Source organism: Pelobates fuscus, chromosome 1, assembly GCF_036172605.1.
Source record: "Pelobates fuscus isolate aPelFus1 chromosome 1, aPelFus1.pri, whole genome shotgun sequence".
NCBI lineage: Eukaryota > Metazoa > Chordata > Amphibia > Anura > Pelobatidae > Pelobates > Pelobates fuscus.
In genome coordinates this window covers 305,448,793-305,470,160 of record NC_086317.1, presented here as the reverse complement: position 1 = coordinate 305,470,160, position 21,368 = coordinate 305,448,793, and the positions used below count along the sequence as shown (strand labels likewise).

The 21,368-nt window shown below is 36.4% G+C and overlaps 1 protein-coding gene across 1 annotated transcript in view; it reads right to left on the bottom strand.

The window, feature by feature from the left end:
• ST6GAL2 (ST6 beta-galactoside alpha-2,6-sialyltransferase 2) overlaps nucleotides 1-21,368 on the bottom strand; it is a 160,255-nt gene that overhangs the window by 118,647 nt on the left and 20,240 nt on the right. The window contains exon 2 of the mRNA XM_063458204.1: nucleotides 8,503-8,580. The gene's annotated coding sequence lies outside the window, so the exon portion shown is untranslated. The remainder of the gene's footprint in view (nucleotides 1-8,502; nucleotides 8,581-21,368) is intronic.

Here is a 21,368-nt window from a genome sequence, read left to right as displayed (position 1 = left end):
AATAAAAAAAAGTTTCCAATAATAATTGTAATGTATTCAACCCGGGAACAATCCCGGGGTGAAGTCTGTCTTCTCAGCACACCTATATTAGTGATCATAAAAGTGTAGAGAGGAGTTTCGTCTGTACAAAAAACATAAATACTACCAATATAACAGTAACAGTAAATTAATACTTTGCCCTTGTCCCGTTTGTTGTATCGTGAGTCATCCTGAGACCACTTACGTTTGAGGGGGCTTGTGAAAGGAAGATTAAACCACTGTATATGCCATAGTACATTATTGATCCAGACATGTCTGCATTGAGACTTTATGACCTTTAGGTCTGTGTATTCATTTAGGGGCCATAATGGAAAGGGGGAAGGGTGGAGAAACGGAGGGAGAGGAAGGAACTTAAAGTGCCAGATGGCAACTATATACAACAGGACACTCCAGGACTTACCGTCCAGTGTCTGAATAAGAAGTATCGGCCACATGTAGCCAAATCGGGGGAGGGTGATTTCAAAATATAGGTAGGGACTTACATCAGTAATGCGTCAATATTGCCTTAAGTCCTCACCAGTGGTGAGTTAAGCCAGTAATTAGTAATTTTATCGGCAGAGACGTGCCGATGCATAACAGTACAGTAGCCAAACGGGCTATAATACAACATAATTATAACCAGTCATTATGGACGAATATACATTAGTAACCTCACGTGATGTCAGGTCAAGTCGGCTCTGAAAAGCAAGGTAACAACGGGTCTATCGACCCTATTCGTAGTGGTCCTTTATTTAGGCCTTGGAACTTGTATCCAGTCCTTCGAGATTTTTGCCGGTGATTTGCGGTGGTCAATTGGGCGATCTTCTCCAGTACGCTGATCAAACGGGATTTTCCATTCCGTCAAGAGATGAATTCCTTCAGCCTCGGTTTTTATCTGGTGTTCGATGCCGTTTCTCTTCACTATTAAGCGAGTAGGATATCCCCATTTGTAGAGGACAGTTGCTTGGTGTAGTGCTTTAGTGATGGTTAAGAGCGATTTCCGTTTTGCAAGTGTAGCCGCGGACAAGTCAGTAAAAAGCTGGATCCCAGTGTATTCCGCTGGTATGTCCGTGGCATCCCTGATTTTGCGCATGATCACTTCTTTTGTGGTAAAATAGTGTATTCGGACAATAACATCACGCGGTACAGTATTCACCAGAAATCATGGCTTTGGTAGTCGGTGGATGCGATCGATGCACAGATCACGATCTTCAAGTTGCGGGCATAGAGTTTTAAAGAAGGTCTGAGTGTAGGCCTTAAGTTCCATCGCTGTAACAGTTTCAGGGATGCCGCGCAGGCGGATATTGTTGCGCCTGTCGCGGTCCTCCTGGTCAGCCACCTTAGCAGTTAGGTAATTCACTTTTTCTTCAAGAGATTCATAGGTGTCTGCTAAATTATTGTGAGCTTCAATGATTTCATCCGCTTTATCTTCTAATTTAGCGGTGCGCTCACCGATTTCTTTAATGTCATTCCTGACATCCCTAGCTAATTTAGCGAATTCAGCTTGGAGAGTATGCTGCATATCCTTGAGCATCTTGTATAATGCGGTCTCTGATGCAGGATTTAGATTGTCTAAGGAGACAGAGGTGTTATCGCTTCTGTCTGAGCACGCAGCAGGAGATGAAGGGCCGTCGGCGCCATCTTGTGGGATTCGCCGCGGCGATGTTAAGGCCGCAACTTGCAACGCTGGCTGGCGCAGTTTCGCTTTTTTTGTGGATCTTTGGGACATGGCTATCTCAGGCAGGTATCCGGTAATCACCTTAAGTGGTTTCGAGTCTCTACTGCTCTGCTAATTGCTGTTTTTACTTCACCCTCGACGGAGCTGGTCACTCACACATCCACTCTCCCGAGTAGCCAGGCCACGCCCCCCTAAATGTCTATTTAAGTTATTTTTATGTGAATTTTTAAGTTTTATTATTTACGTTGTTTGTTAAAATTATCTACAATTTCTCAGGTTCCAACAAATAATAAACTAGTTATACTTTTAACATGCCAAGTCCAGCTACCAAGCTACCCATTTATCAGACAGAGCACACTCAAAGTAAATGCTTTACTGCATGCTCTGTTGCTGTGCAGGATAATGCAATTTTTCCAGCTTTAACGTTCTCTGATCTGACCCATCTTGACACTCAGAGATGAATCACCCCCTGTGTAAGTTATAGCTAAAACCTCATATTATGGCATGTGAAAGTCAGCAATTGTAAAAATGGACATCTAGCACAGCCAGAGAAAACACTGTTTGAAAGGTTTTAGTTATTCTATCTACAATGAATGTGTCTGAATAGTATTTGCTTTGCTATTATCTGAAAGTTATGATGCATTGATTTCCATTTTTTTTTTTTTTTTTGGAGCGCATTGTCAGATACATGTTGAAGCAAAGACATATGACAGGTTGCATGAGTTAAAACAATAACATATCAGTATAAGTGATTTTGCTTTTTTATTTTTTATAATGGAATATACAGGTTTAACAGAAAATAACAACATAAAGGGTTCCCTGTGAGGCACCAAGCTTTTTGCACAGAGTAAGGTGTAGGGAGGTGATTATTATACGAGCAGAGGAGAATCCAGAGAATGACATAAAATAATAGTAGATGAATGCACATGCAACGAACAGTGTAACCAGCATCCCATCCAATACTCAATGGTAAAGGGAACAGTGTAACGGGCACCCCATCTAATACTCAATGGTAAAGGGGTAGTATGAAGGGCCACGGGGCACCGTATAGTGCTGAATGCCATTGGGCAACTCCAGGCCAGGAGATCGGCTGCCTCTCCAACCCGGTGCGCTCTAGGCCGCATGATCCAGATTGTGTAATAGATGAGCTCTTGTTGTGTTTTTGACCCCTGCAAGGATTTTCAGCTTGGGTAAGAAGCATGTATGTTGCAGGATGTCAGCCAAATCAAGCTTATTAAAGGTTAAAATGTACTTTTCTGTCAGTAGAGGAGAGGAGCTCTATCAAAACACTTCTCTCCACCATGCCAGACAGGCCCAGCCCCCTGATTTCCATTTTCTATGTCTGGTCACTGCATAAAAAAATTATGTATGCATGGGCACCTGTGGCTTAGGCCAAGTGGGCATTCCCCCTAATGGAATTTGCCTCTGATTTAAATGAACACTATAGTCACCCAGACCAATTCTTGATGAAGTGGCCTAGGTAAAGGGGTCGTTTAATTTTAGCCCTGCAATGTAAAACATAGCAATTTTGTTTTAGAAACTGCAATACTTACATTGCAGGGTTAAATCAACTTATGGGGCTGTCAGAATAACAGTCACTAAAGAGGTTTCCTTTTCTAGAACCTAGTTAAACTTGGTCTGGGAGTCACATGCTACAGATAGAAGGATTTGATTGGAGGTGCGCAACACTTGGCCACACTTGTGTATCTATGCTGGACTCTTCAAAAAAGAAGCCCAGGTGCTGGTAGTAAGTTAAGTAATATTTATTTAATTTTTAAAATGAAAGGGGAGTGGACATAAGAGAACCTATGGTAGAAACAGAAATACTGATTGTTATTTTCAGGACTATATGTTCTCTTTAAATTGTGCCTTTGATTGACAGAGCCTACACAGATTACTGTTTTGCCACCTCCTGATAATTTTCTCTGCATTCACATGTACCGTATTTATTTGAGTATAACGCGCAAAATTTTGTACCGATTTTTAATCGAAAATTAGGGGTGCGCGTTATACTCGAATAAATATTAGCCCAGCAGAAGAGGGAGGGAGTGGGTGCTCCGATAATACCTCCCAGGACCGCCGGGCTCATTACAAGCCCGGCGGTCCTGGGGGGGGCAGGCAGCAAGCGTTTACTCACCTCCCTGCAGCTCCTCCAGCTCCCCAGTGTAAATCTCGCGAGACCCGCGGCCGGCTGCCGCGGGTCTCGCGAGATTTACACTGGGGAGCTGGAGGAGCTGCAGGGAGGTGAGTAAACGCTTGCTGCCTGCCCCCCCCCAGGACCGCCGGGCTTGTAATGAGCCCGGCGGTCCTGGGAGGTATTATCGGAGCACCCACTCCTTCCCTTTATTCGAGTATAACGCGCACCCCTAATTTTCAATTAAAAATCGGTACAAAATGTTATACCGATTTTTAATCGAAAATTAGGGGTGCGCGTTATACACGTTTGCGCGTTATACTCGAATAAATACGGTACATATATTATCTAGATTTGACTTTTGTAACACACAGAAAATATGAGTGTCTGCCATTTATATTTACTGCATAACTAGGTTAAAACATTGCTTGATTTAGCTTTTTAGTGGTTAAATAAACAACATGTGGCATTAAAAATCTAAATCTGACATTACAATATTTACCATTCAATTTTCTATCTCCAAACACTGAGATCACAAAAAAACAAAACTGCTGTTGCCTCAAGGTTACACAAACCGCAAACCACTCCATGTTAATGTGAGACGTTTCTATAGAAAAGCATAGAAACTGTGATGCTGGAACTCATTTGTGAGAAAGAGTACGGGATTTGAGCATATAAAATAGATAAATTGCAGAAACAAAACCTGTTCTTCTTCAGACCAAGTGTAGGAATCAACTAAAAACATATGTTAAGCAGGCATATTGTAATACAGTATTTCAAAGTCATAAACAGTGTTAAAGCATTACCAAAGCTGACAACGGAAAAACAATACTACATCCCATATCCCAGTAGGAACAAAGACAGAACAGAAAGAGGTGAGATCAGGAGAGGTAAGTGTATAAAAATAATGAAGTAGCAAAATATGCAGAATGGCAAATTCTTTATCTGCAAATAGTACCTCTGCACAGCTTATTTCATAAGTACAGTCAATTTATGAAGGTAAAATAAAACTAATTTTGAATAACAGATCCACTAAAATATAATCTCTGAAAGGAATGTTTATATTTGTGCATTAGTCTCATTGTTTCCCCATCTATTTGCCTTTATGTAAAAAAATGTGCCAAGTGAAGTTGTCTGCTTCCCAAAATTATGGCGGCAAGCATTGTAATGCTCTCCAGCTCTGTAAAACAACTCATGACCTGGCCAAACTTTGAAATACGTATTTTATTTATTTATTTGATCTCTGCTCAGATTGCAGTTATGGACTTGTTTTGACCAGGTATCTCTATTGTACAAATCCCATTCTCAAACATGTCAGTGTATTAAAAAAAAAATCAAAACAATCTTTGCATATTGAGGTATCATATATACTTATAATACCATACGTAATGTCTATAAGTTAATGTAATAAATAACGTGTAAAGATGAAATAAACACAAACTTATATACCTTATAGATGCATTATTATTAATATTTTTTAGATCATCAGTGAATCACAATGCTATGATTTGACTGTCAGCATTGAATAAATGGCTGGTGTGGAGAGATACTGAGATTTGTTTCAGAGGATATTTTTACTGTATTTAGTACAGACATTTTTAAAAATACAGACATTTTTATTTTGAGTGTTTATTTAAATGTGACCAAAGCATGTCAAATTCCTTGAGTAAGTCTCTTTTATTTACAGAAAGAAAAAAGAATGCTGGTACAGTCTGAATTTTTACTATAATCCATATGCTAACACTAATATATTTAGTTGATATTTTAGATAGTTAAAAGAATGACAGCATACAATAATCACAGTCACACTTTATAATGCATCTAGAGCCAGACAAAGAACTCATAAGGGTGGATGAACAGATCAAGGGGAAAAAGGTCACAAATCAAATCTACAAAGGGTTTTTAACAACTGTCAGCATTTACAGTTTACATAGAATAGAGTCTATTTACAGATTGTTGGACAGGAGCCAGTACTACTACGATTTCAAAGGACTAAATGAACTTTCGCTGATCAAATATGCTGTAGATCAATATATGACCACTTGGGGGAAAAAAATTTCGTTATGATTGTTTGACAGAATACTGCAATTCTTAGTATTAATTTTTGTTATTCATTTTAGAAAAAATAAATTAAATTGCACTCCATATTTAAAATATACTGAGACAGGTTTGTCAGAAAATGGCTCCATACTGAACTCAGCAGCACTACAAATTGACAATGACAAGGAGATAACGCCAGTCCATCTTTCTATGATGCACACCTCAGGACATGAACATTGATTTCACATGCAGCGATAGGAGGAATGACGTTACATATATAGCCCTAACATGACTTTCGTTCACTTAGGGAAATAATAGACATCTAAAAGGGATTGAGGTGTTCTGTAAACGTAATTTGTTTTTGACCAGTGTTTGGTGCAATTTTTAGGGGTTTCGATCTATGGTTCTTGTTTTTGAATGTTCCCAGAGAAGTTAGAGGCTGTACTCAGCTACCCATTAACTCAAGGGTTTAAACTTATTCTGCAATTTATTGGCTAAGCCAGCTAATTATTTTCTCCTCAATAACACCCCAATCACTATCATGGCAAAAAAGGTTCTGATACATACACATGGTGTTAACCTTTGATGCAGCTTTCTCACTAACGCCAATATTGTATGACGTGATCCCTATTGTCAGAAACAGGAGTAAGGGCTATTTAGTGAAACATCATGTGGCATGATCAGCCATTACATACTTGTGGTTACTTTTCCAAGACATTACTTGATGTATTATTATTATTATTACTGGCATAGAAGAGATAGGTAGAGAACTATGTTCTGTGTTTAAAGATACCAGTCATTCTCCTCACCTATCATAAAAAACACTAATACATCAGTGAGGCAAAAAGTTATCATCTAGACAGGTTTGTTGGTCTTCGTTCTTGTCCCAGTTCATTATTATCATCACCTAAAGTTCCAAGACTAAGATTACCAAAGCTGTTGCTGGGTAAAAGGGGATGGCTGAGAACTCAAAATATACGTAGAGTATAGAGTATTAACCACAGTCGCCTATATTGAAAAGCCAAAAAAACAACATTTGTATCCCATCCATAAAATCTACTTCTCGCTATGTTGGTCCTTACAAGATACCCTGTATCAATCAAGTTTCTTACTCTTTGGCCCTACCTCTTTGAACTACATATCTCAACTAGTTTCATTCCTCCCTACTTACATTATTGTTATGTACATAGTTTATTAAGATTGTAGATCTACTCTGCCTGTTGACAGATTTCCAAGAAGAATATGAGATCCACCATGAGCATAGAAGACGTAGGGGCAAGCTCCAGTATCTAATCCACTGGAAAGTGTTTAGACCTCAGAAAAAGTTTTGAATCAGTGCATCCCATGTTCATGCACCCAACCTACTTCATGGATTTATTCTGCAATTGTCACTGCACTCTGGCAATGATTTCTGATTAATGTGCAGCCTTTGAACAAGGAGGTGGGTAATATAAGACTGCCTGTGGTCATTTGCACCACTCACCATAACATTCATAATTTTGGCAACAATTTTGAAGCAAGACACATACACATGTTTTGGGCAAGTAGGAATGATGCAAATCAATCCACAAAAACTACTACTTATATAAACCCCTCAGATGCCTAGCTCATTGTCCTATTGTCGTCATTTGATACTTCTAATAGTGTGCAACTTGTTCTGTTCTCTGTTACATGGTATTTGACCCGCCTTGCTCTTTTTGCTATTGTTGATTTCTATCACCCCTTGATTTAGCTTGTTAGTTGTTCTGATGATATCTGCACTCCATGGCCTCGGCTTGTTACTCACTATGATTTTGCCATTTAAACAGTCTATAGGTATTGTGTTAAACTTTATTATTTTTATGATCATCTATATTATATAACTTTCTTTTCGGATAGTCCACAGATTTAAGTTCTGCATGTTGGATCAGTAAATCAATTTCTGTGGATGGAAAATAAGGCTATTTAGTCTTTGGTTGTTGACTTTAGTTTAGGCAATTGGACATAAATGTTGTCTGCTTAACACGGTTATGGAGCACATTAACTAATGCCCACATTTACTTGTTTTTTAGAGGGCAATTATTAATTGGGAAGAAGTTGTTGGTTAGCCTGATTAATCTATGGTCATTTCAACTTAAAAAGTAGCGGATTGATCTTTTATTATTCTTAGTAGATGTTTTTTGTTTGTTGTACCAGTTTGTTTGTTATATTAGTCTCCCTGAAACACTACAAATTACAACATTATAATCTCAGGATATCGACTAATTTGGGCGTACTATAACCACTACATTTAGCACAATCTCCAATATAAAAAAAGGCATTGGTTAGATCCTTAATGGTCTAAGTGTTCCTTGAAATAATCTGTTACATCACTTTAATTTTTGCTTCATTTATTTTTGTGTGCATCAATACAGCAAAGCATGCTCTTATCAATCTCTATGAAAGACAAGTCTGCAAAATGTAACCTAAGTATATATACCAAGAGTAATATATACATACTGTACATAAAGTAAGAAAGAGAACATGATATATTGAATAATTTATATAATGTGCTTTTATTTCAATCACAGTAATTTCTATTGAGCTGGTCTTTCAAAATATAAAGAGGGATGTTTATTTTTCTTATGCATGATTAATGGCAAGAAGTGCATACCTTGAAATGGCTTCTTAAATGTGCCCACACTGTTTCCTCTATCTTCCAACGTGTTCCTTTCTTATGCAGGTCATGTAACTGAAAGCAAAAAACAATAAATATGAGAATAGTGCATTAACTTCTTGATGCAAACTTTGAAAACATTAAAAGTAGGTGGGGGTGGGGGGTGGGGGGGCTATTATTATTATTAAAATGAAGTGGAGAATATTTCCATGCAGGCCTCAAGATAAGTGAAAATATGTGTCAGAGCACTCTAATTGGTTAGCTTACAAGAAGAGTGAAGATGTTTGATGGTGAGTATAATTTTATTATTTATTTTTTTGCAGAAATTTACATTTATTAGCACCGTCTCACAATTATTAGGGTAAAAAGAGTATGCAAACATTTTTTAATTGTGGATTGCTAGGGGACCATCAACCACATGGGAGGCTTTCTGACCACAATTTTGGTCCCTATTGTCATTAGTATTACCTTCTCAAAGCCTGTGGATGGGAGGTGTACAAAGGCATGATACCTAGGCCTGCTATCCATAGGTGTGGGCTGGGGTGACACTAGTTCCCCCTTGATTTATTAACCCTCACTCACTGCCTCTGTTTGGAGGTCCCCCAATTTATTTTATAATCACCCTCCACCCATGATTGGGAGCTTGAGGTAGACAAAAGGTCTCTTTTTTAATTGTATTTTTTTTTTATTTTAAAGCCCCCATCAGGGGCAAACACTGACAAAGTTAAATCTTAGAGAGTTTGGAGTAGGATCACAGTTAGAAGAAAGCATTTTTTTACTCCAACAAATGTACTAGCTTATGATAATATCTTTGATTAGTGTAGGAAATTCTACATTTTGTATGAAAATACATACACTATAGCATGTGAAATATTTGTTTAAAATACTGCATTGCTGAACAAAAAAATAGCTTTTCTTATTTCATTATTATAACTGTTGCATGATTTGACCTTGGTTTGATAATACCATTTATTGAATATTGATTTGCTAAACATGACACAATAATAATCTGTAAGATAAGAATTTATTAAAAGGAGCACTATAGGAACACAAACATATATTTCTGACCCTATAGTGTTAAAACCACCATCTAGCCCCCACGGCCCTCTCTTGCCTCCCTAAATATGGTACAATCTTGTACTCAAGCCTGAAGCTACTGGCTCTGCCCCCGTGTGCCTCAGAATAGCAAGCTGTCTGCTAACATCATCAGAAGTGTTGTTCTGAGCCAATCACAATGCTTCCCCATAGAATTGGCTGAGACTGTGAAGGAGGCAGATCAGAGGCAGAGCCAGCACAAGTCAAACACAGCCCTGGCCAATTAGCATCTCCTAATAGAGATGAATTGAATCAATGCATCTCTATGAGGAAAGTTCAGTGTCTGCATGCAGAAGGAGGAGATAATGATGTTGTGATGCATACTGGGCAAGACTGAGATAGGAAGCAACTTTAGCAGCCATCTGAGGAGTGGCCAATTAAGTTTTCACTAGGCTGTAATGTAAATACTGCATTTTCTCTGAAAATACAGTGTTTACAGCAAAAAGCCTGAAGGGAATGATTCTACTCAACAGAACAAATTCAATACGCTCTAGTTGTTCTGGTGACTATAGTCTCCCTGTAATACCATTCCATAAACAGTTTTAAATTGACATGGTGATTAAAAAAAAAAAAAAAAAGAGTACATGTTTCTTGATATATTTATCAGGTTAGAGTTTTGCTGTTCACAAACAAAGTGTTCACGCAAAATTTCAAACAATTTGAAAATGACCCCTTATAATGATTTCCTAAAAAGGTGCAAAAGATCTGACCATTTTCCAAGATAATCCGTACCGTAATATACTATTATTCCACTCTCAAATGTTTTAAGAGTTAATTTTAAATAAACAATCACTTCAGCAAAAACATTGACACCTTTCTGTCACGTAAAAAAACTAATAGTAACAGTTCATTTAAAACTTTGGAATGAATTGCAATACAGCAGAGAGACGACTCATACACATTTGATTTAAATACTCGTCTACTTACTTTCCTTTCAAAGAAAGATTGAACGAATCAATGGATTGTAAAATTAATTTCGAGGTGCCAGATGCATTTATAATATTTGAGCCCTGATTATTTTATACAAAATAAACATGTAAAGAAACAGTAAACAAACAAAATATACAGCTTTAACTGAACTATTTGGTTATAAATCAAAGTGCCAGAATATTTTAGATCCTAATCTGATTTTAACATGGGGGGTAAAATGCTGGCTGCATGTAATTCTGCTTAAACTACTTAATTGAACACTTATGTGTGGAGTGGTGGTTCACTTAAGGGGTTACTCCAAGCATCATATGCCTGTGATTTAGAGAGTACACTCAGAACATGTATTGCTTAATGCTGGTCCTGCTGTAATAAACTTACTTTATACAAAATACACAAAAGAGGAAACAAGCAAAATATACTGTTTTAAATATTAAAATGTTACATAGAACCACTAATCTCAAAAGAAATATGAGAATCTGGTTAAAAAAATATGTCCATACTGTGCAATGCTAAAGTATCCCAATAGTTATACATTCTACATTAACTTTAACATTGGAAAAAAATATACCCATGCTTTTACCTGAAGTTAAGCGATTTAAGTCATTTATAAAGATTTTGAAATCCACATTCTGTATAAAAACATTTTTATTTCTTTTTATGGATTTTCTATAAATGTAATATACTAAAAAAAATCTTAAAATCAGAATGCAACTAGTACAACTTAATATGATCTTTTAGAAAAGTGATAAATAATGTAATGTATAATGTATTAACTTGGCAATTATTTTTAAAATGAAAAAAATATAAAAACGATAATACCATATTAGCATGTATGCCTAACACTAGTGCTACAAGGAGAGAGTATATGAAAAATATACGACAGACTTCATCTGCAATTTGTGTATCTTTGTGCTGCAGCTCACAATATCCATTATGCAATTGAAAAGAAGTACAAAGACTTCTACAGTATTCATAAATGTAAAAAAGATTAAATTATGAAGAGCAAGTAATGAAATTGGATTTCTATGGAATGGCAAAGAATGTTCAAGGTCAATAGAAGGATCTCAAGAGGGAACTGCTCATCTCTAGAATGAGCAAACAACATGGGAATATAAAGCATTGAAAATTAATCAGGGACTAGATGAGCATATTTATCCAATTTTATAAAGTGCAATGCATTAATATATCAATATGTTAAATATATTTAAAAAAAAATTGTGCATGTGTGTGTATGTAAGAGTGTCTTAACATATAATTCCCCACGTCTATCCTGAGTGTATTCCAGATATACTTGTAGTTTTGAAAAATGTATCCGTTTATGAGACATCATTTAATCTGGAAAAGGCAGCTGAATGGGAACCAGAGATGTATTTGTTCATACAACCAAGGGTTAGGCTTAGGAGTTTTAGGCTTAGGAGTTTTTGTCCGAGAGAGCAGAGGAATTAAATTAGGCTTAGGAGTTTTTGTCCGAGAGAGCAGATGAATTAAAGAGGCACTGTCATAGCCATATCCCTTTTTTTAACCCCCCTCCCGACTCCACTACATATAATTGACCCCCTATTCACCCCCAAATGTCCCTAAGCTCCCCATATTACCTATTTTTTAAACTTTATTTCACGCCCGGACCTAGGTTCTGGGCGCCGCCATCTTTATGTGGGTAGCTGAAGTCCCTGTGGGACACGTCATCTGCCCACACTAGATAGTGCTGTGAAATTCCCGCACATGCCCAGTTAAACACTTGGGCATGCGAATGGGAATTTAATTTATTAATTCGAATGAATGAATAGAAATGTCAGACGAAAAAACAAACAAGCTCCCTCCTTGTAAAATGTAAAGATAGAAGCGGCAGGGAGCAGAGCCACTTCAAAGCCCCCTAGATCTCCCCTCATTCTATGGGGGTCAATATGACCCCCATAATAACATAAGGGAAATTAAAATCTCCCGAATGCCCCTACTCGCTATACCGTGAGTAGGGGCATGTCTACCAAACAGTGAGCAGCCTGTTGCTGCTAACTGTTAAAAAAAACCACAAAAATCCATAGTAGCCCCCCCGGCCCCCACCCCTAAGCTGCGGTGGGTGGGGGCCATAAAGGCCACCCAAATAAAAAATAATCCCCTACCTATCCCCCTCACCCTAAAAATAGTGAGGGGGGAATAAAATAACTAACTAGGGTAAAGAGAGTATGCAAACATTTCTTAATTGTGGATTGCTAGGGGACCATCAACCACATGGGAGGCTTTCTGACCACAATTTTGCTCCCTATTGTCATTAGTATTCCCTTCTCAAAGCCTGTGTATGGGAGGTGTACAAAGGCATGATGACTAGACCTCCTACCCATAGGTGTGGGCTGGGGTGACACTAGTTCCCCCTTGATTTATTAACCCCCACTCACTGCCTCTGTTTGGAGGTCCCCCAATTTATTTTATATTTAGCCTCCACCCATGATTGGGAGCTTGAGTTGGACAACCCCCACTCCTCTGTTTGGAGCCACAGGCTGCTCACTGTTTAGTAGACATGCCCCTACTCACGTTATAGCAAGTAGGGGCACAATTTACTAATACTAAGTAATGTTTACTTAGTATTAGTAAATTTGGCTGAAAGACCAATTTAGGTCTTTTAGCCTTTTGGTAGATAGCTCCCTAATACCATGGGAATTAGGGAGCTATCTATTAAGCAGCTTGCATAGGATTGGAATTTCATTCATTAGAATGAAATTCCGATATGAACAAAGTCCCGAATTGTGTCCTAACACGAATGAACAAACTGTTCTGTTAGGACGCAATTCTGCGGTTTCGCCGGTGTCCTATCTAAATGACAGGACGTTCGGGAATACTGACAGGAAGCATCGTGGGAACTGAGAGGAAAGCTCAGAATTGTGGGAGAATTTCTCTGACCACCGACGCTGGTCAGAGATGGTCAGGCGTAGGAAACCTCCATAAGACAAATAGTCCCTACTTTGTCTTATGTTTTAAAGAAAACTAGAGCAGACAGAAAGACATTTAAAACAGATCCCGAGAGAGGGAGAGAAGATAAATCGATTAAAGAAATGTAAGTTCGGCATGACAGTGTATGTCAAAAAAGATTCAGTATTTAAATAGTGCCTTGTAAACTCAGAAAAATGTCAGATTCACATTGATAACAACGTAGACATAGCAAGACTGCAGTTCAACTCGCTATTATTATGAAACACATTTACTATGAGTGCAAGCCACCAGATTTAGACAGAGGGCGTACATAGGTGCACCACAGAAACTATGTGGATAATTTTCTAAACTAACATGGACACAGGAGATGTCAGGACTGGCCATATCATCTTGTGTTCAGGTGTAACTCCTAACCAGTGTTATAGGGCTACCCCAAGTGCTAATTCTACATGTGTTATTAGTAACCCCCAAACCCAGATATTAACCTTTGTATTCTCCGCCTAAATGCTTAACAGTAGTATTAACAGCACTCTTATTAATACTGCTGAATAAGTGTATCACAATTTCAATGGCACTATTGTCCTGTTCAACTATAGGAAACGTGCCAAGTTAAAAGGATAATTGGTTATTGTTAATAGTGTAAGCTAGATAACCGTAAGACGGTACTGTATCAGAGTAGAATTACTAGCTTTTTATAAAAAGTGCTTGAATGTAGCTTTGAATGTCGTTAATTATGCTAACACATATGTAAAATATAAATCCATCTGGCATCAAAGTGATCAGTGCAGAACAGTAATGAGGTTTATTAACTATGCAGGAATTATGTAGAATTTACAATTTAGGCAATTAGTTGGTTTAGGGGAGAACAGTGACTGTCACATAATTCCTAGTGAAATAGTGAAAATGGTTAGTTTCACTATTTACTGTTTTTTATTATTATTTTATTGTTTTAGAAAAAACAGCACTGTGACCGCTGCTGGTTCTCCTATTTACCACTATTATGTCTTAAGACATAGAATTTAGCAGGGCTAACCATACAGATATCGGATATATGAGAATACATTATAAGATAGGGATTGTCTCGGAAGCAATAAAGTTGTGTCTTTTTAAATATTATATTAAATAAAAATCAAAACATATACAAACTTAATAATCCATTACAATAATTCATAGCAGAAGATTAAAGTATATGCTTGCAATATCAGTAAAATAGAATAACATACCCTCTTGAACTAGTCAACCTCACATGATAAAATGGAGCTGCATCTCTGCATCCTAATTCTCTCATCTGTGTCTAATATTAATAACAAATATTTATATCTTAGATTTTAAATTAGGTCATGTCAGGACCTTACTTTAACTTGGCAAAGATACAAGGTCATGGCTTGGTCATTTTACATGGGAACATCTTATCTATGTTTAGAGTAAAACGTAAACGTGCACATGACGTGTGAAATTCCCTGACTTGGGGAATTCCACTAACCTAGGACAGGATGGTGTCATAAAGTCTGAACATCATAAGTCTGAAGATGGTGTCCTAAAGCCTGATCATCATATTTTGAGAGAAATTTCCAAATAAAAGTACAATACAGATCTTACAGGGTATATATTTCCTCTTCAACACAGTAAAGAAGGAGACTATATTTAAAAGAAGAAAAACTACCACAACAAGGGGACATAGTCTTAAATTAGACGGACAAAGGTTTAAAAATAATATCAGGAAATATTACTTTGCTGAGAGGGTAGTGGATGCATGGAATAGACTTCCAGCTAAAGTGGTAGAGGTGAACACAGTGAGGGAATTTAAGCATGCGTGGGATAGGCATAAGGCTAAATACAAAAACGAAAGAGAGAAAAAGGTTATAGTTTTGAACTAGAGAGGCATAAGGCTATCCTAGCTATAAGATAAGGCCATGGATTATTATGAATACATAGAAAATTGGGCAGACTAGATGGTCCGAATGGTTCTTATCTGCCGTCACATTCTATGTTTCTATGTTTAAATAGGTACTGTGCTTTTTTAAGTATATATCTTAGAGAAGTATAAACACACCAACCTTTGTTGCACTTTTTGATGATTGGTACTGCTTTTGTGCTATTTAATTGTATTCTCCCCATAATGATATGTCCATGGAATCACTGGACTTATTCATATTGCATGCCAGGCATTAGAAATGCATTTTTATGATTTATCTTTAAAAAAAATAAATTAATAGGCAAAACAAATGACATATCATATACCCAAATGTGCAATTAAGTCACAAGTGACAGATCCTATTTAAATTGAAACTAAAACATGTGATACTGAAAAAAAAAAAAAAACTCTCTGATCCTAGTTCCTCATTTGCACATGGAAAAAAAAAGTAAATAAAAACAACCTCAACATGACCAAATGATACACTATGTTGTCATTACAAGCTTGTCCCCGTATACCGTATGCCAAAATGTTCTATACAGCCATACAATAAATTGTTAAGTGGGTTAATACAGTTTGGAGTAACTTGGAAAAATAGATTGTTATAATGGCACTGACAATTCCACCATTGTTAAACAAAACAAAAACAAATTAACACTATGTGAGATTGGGATTGATGTTTTCTGACTGAAACAAATTCTGAATAGTTAGTGTATTTTTCACCAAAAACTTGACTTTTTAGAACAGTTTAAAAATGTGCTGTTTTTTGTTTTATGTAATCACTAATATTTGTTACTGAAGGGGAGTTATTTACAACACATAAAATACACATTTTTAATATATAGATTTATTTATACATCCACATTTTTTTTAACTTTGAAAAAAAATAAAAAAAAATTAAAGGGAGCAATAAACTGTACCTATGAAAAAAAAAAAGAAAGAATCATCAAAAATGTACCTTTTCTGAATTAGCTTCAATTATAACTCATCGACCCCCATCCCACACAATGAACTAGAATATAACGCTTCATGAGACAAGATTAATGAAAGCCAGTGTGTATAGATTTATTCCCATGGTTCATTGATTTTTTTTTAAATCTATGTCTGCATGCCCCCTTTCAATCAGACATCTTTTCAGTAATGGCCCGGCAGAAATTATTGAGCGTCAAATGTAAAAAATGTTAGGAGAATGAACAGGGGCTTGTTTGTCATATGCTTTCTGTCTAACCTGCAGGTCGCCAAGTGTGCAGCCAAACCCTTTTGCATATTGGCGAGCAACGCAATCGAACAAACAATTGACTGCTTTCAGGAACAGTAAATATAAAAAGAATTTTAAAAACATTTTTGTTTCAGTGAAAAACATGACATAATGGAATACTGCTCACATGTTACTGAAATTGTGCATTTTGTTACTAAAACTAATTTAAAGGCTAAGACATATTTAATTAAATACAACATAGAAATCCAGCAGGAAAACCTCACAATAAATTTATGGAAACCAGAGCAATATAGAATAATAAATGTCGATAAAAAATCCAAAGGTTCTTCAATGATGATATTCCACTTTGTGGCGGTACAGCCAGAGACTGTATCCTCTGTGAATACAAAATCAACAGAATATACTGCTTTCCACAAAAACAAATGATTTATTAGACACAAAATGTAAACACTTACAAAATCCCCAAAAAGTACAGTCATATCAGGAGTAAAGTCCTCATTGTTTGTAGTTCCTAAGACATCAGATAGCAATACGATTCTGATCCAATAACTGTTAGACAGAGTGCTGGTCTAGCTCTGTCCCTGCTCAGAGGTAGATCCTTAGTACCAGAACAAGCCTTCGACTTTCATTCCAACAATCCCCGCCAAAGTTCGGAGGCGTGTCAAAGGAAATATGCTTTTCAGCCTAACGCATTTTGCAGACCTTTCTACTTCATTAGAGGCATATCGCCAAAAAAAAAGCATCAAAACATTATATAAAGCCAACAAGATTAATCTACGCAGCATACACTGTTCTTCTACAGTGGATCCATTTAGCCATCTCAAATACTTCGGTATCATAGAGGGTTGAGAATACATGATCACTAAATGGCAACATTGCATTGTCACAATGATACAAAGTATAAAATGTAAAAACCAAGAGTAGCCTAGTATTACCCCTTGAATTACCAGCATGAAAGCATTCTACTGATAAGAAAAAATTAACTAAATGAATCAAATCTAAGGTTTGATAAATATATAACAAAACTACAATAAAATAATTAGAAGCGGATTTTTTTATTTTTTTTTTAATAAAAATTTATGAAATTGGAAATGAGCTTCCTACGGTGCAGGATAGTGTCTCAAAAAGTAAAGTTAATTTAGTCATCTGAAATACTTAGGATTTATTATAATAAATTATTTCCACTATTTTAGTAACAAAATGTTACACTTTTTGGTAGCATTCTAGCAATATATGTTTGTAGTCGGTTTTATTCAACTCATGACAACTCTGGAGTTATGGTAGTTAATTATGGTGCTTTGTTGAAATTTCCCTACTTAACCTTCCTTTTATTAGTCTAATTATGACACTTATTCTGCATAGCTGTGGTTTCAATAGTTTTATCATGGGGGGTTTTCCTTTGGATTTCTATGCTGTTTTATCTATCTATTTCTGAGAGTGTCAAGTACTAACTCTGCATAGTGAGCTTTATTGTATTACTTCTACGTGTGCAATTGTTTATTTCTCATTTTTATTTTGTATTTTTTTTGTGGTTCCTTTTAGTTTTGTGATATTGGTGGTTCTCCATAATGGTTTACATTATGTGTGTGACACTTGACAATTTTGTGATACACCCCTTAGTCGATCTACTCGTTGAAGGTATTTCATTACACATTTTATTAAAGAACAGAGCACTTGGAAATTACTAGATGCTGAACAATCAAAATCCACCATTTACTGGATTTTGGTGGTGGAATTTTGGGAAAAGGGCTAAGTGGTAGCAGCAGCAGCATGGAATATATGTCGGAGACTGTTCAGTGAGACAGTCCCAGTTTGGAGTTCGTGTCCCTCCATCCTCGTTTTTCTCCACGGTGTTCTGCTTATGGGAACAAAATAGTAGTGACCACAGAAATCTTAGCATCAATGTAAGAACAGAGCAGTGAGTCCTTGTGAGAAGGTTTCAACAGCGCTCTGTCTATATAAAGCCATTAGTGGGTCTAGGCAGATTAGCTTATTTAACTGTCTGCCTACCATGTCCGTTTGTTTGTTTGTTTTCTACTCATGCTCTTATAGTATTTTTACTAGTGATTATATGTTGCTTAAACAGAGTCTTTGAAAATTGGGCTCTTATGGAGACAACTGAACATGTATAGTTTAATGCCAGGGTGAGCTAATTTCAACTTGGTAAAATCTTTATTACTTGGCTATGAATTGAGTCTTGGGAGACTTGAAATAGCCAACTTAACCATCCAAGAATGTTTTCTTTCTATTGGCTAGGCTAGTAGTGGTTACAAGGGGTTATATTACAAAGGCATAACTGATTCTTTTATTGATTGTGCAGTTTTGAGCTGGAAGCCTTTTTCAGGCTTTTGGGCATGCCAAAAATATGGCTATACAAGGGTAATTTGCACAGTACAAGTTCAGTGTATTATCAGTCTTCACAGTGGGACAATATTGTTTTTTGAGTGCAGGCAGCATTTACTGTGCTTCAGTAAATTCAGATGTGACCTTAACCATCCATTCAGTCTGTTGTTGTTCCTTTATTCAGGATTTTGACAATACTTCTGAATTTTTTTTTTAACTATAGTTATTATTTTACACCAAGAATATTGTATCTATAGCATTGACTTTGTAATGCTTGCACACCCACTTTGGTGGTATATGTATAGAATGTTTTATATGTGATGTGTGTAAAACAGCAGACAATGAGACAAAGACACGGAACATCAAGGACAGGGTGTCTCCACCTAACACTCTGAGATCCAGGTAATACCACCAGCTGTTGACCAATATAACATCAATGACTTTGTAAAAACTGACTTTGTATTTGCAAAGCAAGAAGAATTAAATCTGATTGCGTTATTTTTCGATGTGACATCAAAAATAAAAAAAGACACACACACAAGGCCTATCTTGCCAGAAGAAAAAAAAAAGAATATAGTTACCTATGAATAAATATCAAATTGTCTTATTTTAATTCATTTTTTTACACTATTTCAAAAATACATTACGTATGGTTATTTTTTTTTATTGTTATTATAATTATTCTAACCAATGTCCATATCCCCATTTTAATAATGCTATTGTGCGTGTAAACATTTGAATAAGATGCGCTACATACCATAGAACTTGTATATATATTCATATGTTTTATATATAAATTATTTGACTGCTACCTTAACTGTTGGAATGCATGCATGTATTCACTTTTCAATCAATGAAACAGGCTGCTTGCCACTCTGTAGACTAGAATATGATTTTTGAGTAAAAGAAAAAATATAGAAACAAAAGCAAATTCCTGCGCATATGTTATTATTATGGTTTTATCATAAACTGTGTATGTGTTGCAATTTTGACCTTGCAAAGGATAGACCGGAAAAGAACCTTGGCACATTACGAACTGTCACACAGTTGTTATTGTTAATAACTTCTTACAAATAACTGTCACCACTAATCATCAGTTTATCCTGTAGACCTACATATTGGTAGAAACATATAATTGAAAGTAAGACCACATCAAATAAATTAACAACTTAGTATCTTCGTTTAGTGTTCAATTTTTGTCCATCAAGTTGTTACAATTTAGAGTGGGGTACATGGCTAGCACCTGAAATGCATAGATGCTGTTAGGCTAGACACTTGCCTTATCCTAAATCAAAGAAGCAACAAGAGAAACAGATAAACTCCACTTTTTTTTTAGAAAATAAAACCCAAACAGCCAAGCCAGACTAGGTGGAGAGAGAAGATGGATCAATTAACACATGTATTGTGTTTCACATACTGGTGGCTACAGTGACACTGCTTGCTACATGATGAAACTACCACCCCTACATTGAAATAAATACTAGACCAGGTCTCACTAGTCAGAACAAATGAAATGTCATCAAGGAAACATATAATGGGAGGTAAACATGGCGCATGGCCTGGGATAACTTCATTAACAAACATAAAGAAGCCTCACGGGTTGTCGGATACTCCTCCTCATAAAATAAGGATTAGTTTTATGGCAGACATAGAGTCTCATATCTTTCCCTTCCCTTTCCCCTCCTCAGTGTTAAAGTTCCTGTGCTATAAGTTGGTGTAAATTTATAAAGCAAGGACATGATTGTTTTATGGAATGGAACTACAATGTAACAATATTTGCTGTAGTGAAGATGCAGTCGCATCCATCACATCAGAATCATCAATCTGTACCTTGTTAGCATACATTATATATATACTGTTGACTTAGTATCGCACAATGTATATGTTATTTCTCTGACCTGTTTTGTCAAATCTAAAAATCAATAAAAATACAATTTAAAAAAATATATAGTTAGAGTAATGCTGACGTCAATAACTGTATGTTGTCTTGCTGACACAAATACAAAATGTAAAAACAATTGAGTAGCAACAATTATAAGGCCAAAAAAAAAACCTTATGAAAAAAAATGATAAAAGAAATCAAACATAAAGGACCATTGATCATTGCCCTTAATTAATACCCATAAAAGGTCAATCAAGTCCCCACTACATAAGTAAGCACAAATAGTACTGCATAGTGTGTGGGCTTGGAGTGGGGGCCCAGTGGTGCGATATTTTTCCCCCTTCTGCCAATCATGACATAGAAAATGTCTTCTGGCCTAAGAAGGTGCTCGGTTAGATCTCTTGATTAGTAGACATTAAGGCTCCTAAATGAGTGAGATTGCCTGAGGCACAGTTAATGCCGTTGCTCGCTCATATGTATAATTGAGACAAAGTTTATCTTGTAGCTGTATTGCTACAGTTTTATTGTGTACAGTTATTAAATGTCTTATAACA